Below are 4732 nucleotides of genomic sequence, written 5' to 3' on the forward strand. Positions count from 1 at the left end.
CAGAGTGTACCGTCATATGCATTGCATTGCATTCATTCATTTGTTCTTATTTGTATTTTGTGTCATAGTATTTCTGCACTCTTATTTCATTGGCTTTTATGCTACTCCTTGCAATAATTACCTGATATCCTAGCGTTATCTGTTAATGGAGTGTTGTGCCTGAGGGGCTGACTTTTGTGCTTGCTTGCACTACTTTTTTCGCATTCATTTGCTTAACTGTTGTAAAAAGACATTTCAAAAGAGGTTTTAAACTGAGCCAAAATATTTCTAAAGATTTCACAGATTCACTGTTTTCTCAAAGGGTTTACACTGCTCCTATATAGCATGATGGCTGTTTACGTGATTTCTTACTGCTCAGCTGTTATTTATCCTTATTACTCACTGAGTTGGAGTACTCACTTTACTCCCTGCACCTCGTGTGCAGATGCAGGTATTTGATCGCCGGAAGTGGATTTGAGCTGCTTAGAGATTTTTGTTATCGTAGCTGAGTCAGGTGACCGCCAGCGTTCGCGGCACCGGATTGTTTCCTTTTGATTCTTATTTCTATTCTACATATTACATGCCTTGTAGTTGTATTAAAATCCTTCTAGATGCTCGTGACTTGTGACGCCCAGGTTTGGGCTGTGTTGGGTTGTAATTTTGTTAATTAATATCATTAAGTCATATTTGAACTGTTTAACTGCTTAAAAGTGGTGTTCTAAAATGGTCTTGCTGGCCTTGTCTTCACGAGAGGCGCCATCACGACCGGAGCGGGGTCTGGGTCGTGACATTTAAGTTCGACCGGGACCCACTGTTGTAGACCGCGAGGGGTGCCTAACACCTTCCCCTCAAGGTTTTTTCGAGCCCTTACCCTAATCTCTGGTAATGCAAACTAGTTACTTGAGTTGATCGCTCTAGGTGCCATAACGCACCTTAATCCGTTAGGTGGCGACTCTTCAAATACTCAATTCCTAAAAGGAAACGAGTTGTTCCCCCATGAATGTCGAAACCCGGACTCCGTGAGGAAAAAGGGGGCACGATAGCATGGCGACTCTGGTGGGGATATGCCGGCTTAATATGTTGTCCGCATAATAACCTTTTAAGACAAGCCTCATCCAAAAGTCCATCGGGTTTTCCACAATCCCAACGGACGTAATCACGATTGTGTGCATTAATTTGGAGAAATAAGTGCCAATATGCTAATCATGAATGTATAAATAGTCGAATCAGGTGGGAAAAAGGGCCTAACCTTTTTGTTTTGCAGAAAATAAGGTGCTGAAGGAAGCGAGGGAGGACATCTGGCTAGAGCTTATCTGCTGCTGGGTCTGCGAGAGCTGGGGAACCTGGTTGATGGAGTTGGAAAGATCGAGCCTTGGGAAGGTCCTTCTGGGACCAAGTAGGCTAGATTTATTTGCTTTCCTAAATGTAATAAGGCCAAGTGCCAATAGTGAATTACCTTTATTATCTTAGTGTCGTTTTGGGATTCGTCTATTTTTATATTGATGAAATGAGGCATTTGTTGGCATCTAAGTTCTCCAAATCAACTTGTCGCTAGGCCTACCTCGGGCACAACGAGGCTCCCAAATTAGGACGCGAATTTCATCTTTCCGCAATATATGTTTAAATACTGCAAGTACTCTTTTCAGAACCATTACTGACTTGGATACCTTTTACTTTTCTTTCTTTCTTTTTGATAACTCCCATTCCCCAAAAAGTTGGTTCGTGCATACTGGCCTCATCAGCTTATCACACAAGATCCAGGGGGCCTCCATCTTAAGGAACCTGTTACTGGAAGACAAGGATATGGATTGCAGTGCAATAATTCAGGAGGAGGAGGAAGAAAGCCTCACCATTCAGACTGTGGAGAAGGGAGTTGTTCTCAGGAACTGGACTGCCACACTATCCTGGGCCCGCCGAGTACCTGGGTAGCCTGGCAGATTTTATTTTTATAGCCATTCTAGGCATCTAATATTTTCAGTAATTTTATTTTAAAGACTTACTTGTTTCAAAATAAATGCTCGATTCATCGAGCCGTACTTGTTTAGATGTTTTAAGTCTTAATCAAATGCATTTCTCTTTATTATTCATTATTATCCTCCACGTTTTTTCTTTCTACAACGTTATTATTACTTTTCCTGATGAACCGGTGACTGTAACATGTAATGAGGCGACGCAATATGAGGATAGTGACTCGGATGAAGAAGATGAAATATCTGAAGAAGTTGTCAGGGAGGTTGAGAACTTTGAGAATAAGCCTAAGTCCAACCTGGACGAAACTGAAACGGTAAATTTGGGTGACGCTGAAATCGTCAAGGAGACTTACATCAGCATTCACTTATCACCTACCGAGAAAGAGGAGTACATTCGTTTCTTAAAGGAGCACATGACCGGTTTGAGCACGTCCATAGTGGCTCACAAATTGCCTACCAATCCCATGTGTCCGCCACTGAAGCAGAAACTCAGGAAATTCAAACCATATATGAGCTTGAAAATCAAGGAGGAAGTTACTAAGCAGATCAAGGCCAAAGTCCTCAGAGTGGTTGAGTACCGAACCTGGTTAGCCAATATTGTACCAGTTCCAAAGAAAGATGGGCATGTCAGGGTATGTGTTGACTATTGAGACTTAAACAGAGTGAGTCCCAAGGACGACTTCCCACTACCAAATATACACATCCTGATTGATAATTGCGCCAAGCATGAACTCCAATCCTTTGTAGATTGCTTCGCGGGTTATCACCAGATCTGGATGGATGAAGAAGACGCAGAGAAAATAGCTTTATTACACCATGAGGGGTATACTGTTACAAAATGATGCCATTTGGTCTAAAGAATGTCGGGGCTACTTACATGAGAGCCATGACAACCATCTTCCATGATATTATACACAAAGAAATAGAGGTGTATGTGGACGACGTCCTTATCAAATCCAAGAGGGCCACGAATCACATAGCAGACTTGAGAAAGTTCTTTGACAGGTTGAGGAGGTACAACTTAAAACTGAACCCCGCAAAGTCTGCATTCGGGGTTCCCACAGGAAAGTTACTGGGATTCCTTGACGGCCCTCGAGGGATCGAGCTGGGACCCGTCCAAAGTTAAGGCTATTTAGGAGCTACCACCACCTAGAAGCAAAAAAGACGTGATGAGCTTCCTAGGACGCTTCAACTATATCAGTCGTTTCATAGCGCAGTCTACAGTTATATGTGAACCCATCTTCAAGATGCTGAGGAAAGATGCCGAAGCAAGTTGGACCGAGGATTGTCAGAAAGCTTTCGACATAATCAAGGAGTAACTGTCCACACCACCGGTCTTGGCCTCGCCAGAACCAGGACGGCCTTTGCTACTCTATCTATCTGTATTAGATGGAGCCTTCGGATGTGTTCTGGGACAACATGACGAGATAGGGAGAAAGGAGCAAGCCATATACTACCTAAGTAAGAAATTCACACCTTATGAAGCACGATACTCTCTGCTGGAATGCACTTCTGTGCTTTTACCTGGACGACCCAGAAATTGAGGCATAACTTCTATGCCTATACCACATATCTCATTTCCAGGATGGACCCTCTGAAGTACATATTTCAGAAACCCATGGCATTTGGGAAGTTAGCCAAATGGCAAATACTGTTAAGTGAGTTCGATATTGTCTATGTAACTCAAAAGGCAGTCAAAGGACAAGCATTGGTAGACCATCTTGCTGAAAATCCGGTGGGAGGAGAATACGAACCCTTAAAAACGTATTTTCCTGATGAAGAAGTGTCATTTGTAGGAGAGGACATTACCGAAGTATACGACGGCTGTAGGATGTTCTTTCATGGAGCTGCAAATTTCAAAGGAGTGGGCGTAGGAGCGGTTTTGGCATCAGAAACAGGTCAACATCATCCGGTATCTGCTAAACTCAGATTTCCCTGCACCAACAACATGGCAGAGTATGAAGCCTGCATACTAGGACTCAACATGGCAATCGACATGAATATTCAGGAGTTGCTGGTAATTGGTGATTCAGATTTGCTTGTGCACCATGTACAAGAGTAGGCCACCAAGAAATCCAAGATATTGCCATATCTGCACCATGTACAGGAATTAAGAAAGAGGTTCACGAAGATAGAGTTTCGGCATGTGCCCAGAATTCAGAATGTGTTTGCCGATGCATTGGCCACTTTGTCATCTATGATACAGCATCCAGACATGAATTTCATTGATCCCATCCCACTAAGAACTCATAATCAACCAGTGTATTGTGCCCACATTGAAGAAGAAACAGACGGGAAGCCTTGGTTTCATGATATCAAAGAATATTTGGCAAAAGGAGAATATCCAGAGCATGCGAACCATACTCAGAAACGCATAGTTCGGAGATTGTCCAATCACTTTTTCCATAGCGGAGGAAACTTGTACAGAAGAACTGCTGATTTGGGATTGCTAAGATGGGTCGAAGCAAAAGAGGCTTCTAAGCTACTTGAGGAGATACATGTTGGGACCTGCGGCTCACATATGAATGGTTTTGTCTTGGCCAAGAAGATACATAGGGCCGGTTACTTTTGGATGACTATGGAGACAGATTGTGTCCAGTATGTCCGCAAATGCTACCAATGTCAAGTGCATGCTGATATGATAATAATGCCGCCAAATGAGCTCAATGCCACGAGCTCACTTTGGCCATTCGCTGCCTGGGGAATGGATGTCATCAGTCCTATCGAGCCCACTGCTTCAAACGGGCACAAGTTTATTCTAGTAGCCATTGACTACTTCACAA

This window comes from Nicotiana attenuata, unplaced genomic scaffold, assembly GCF_001879085.1.
Source record: "Nicotiana attenuata strain UT unplaced genomic scaffold, NIATTr2, whole genome shotgun sequence".
NCBI classification, from domain to species: Eukaryota; Viridiplantae; Streptophyta; class Magnoliopsida; order Solanales; family Solanaceae; genus Nicotiana; species Nicotiana attenuata.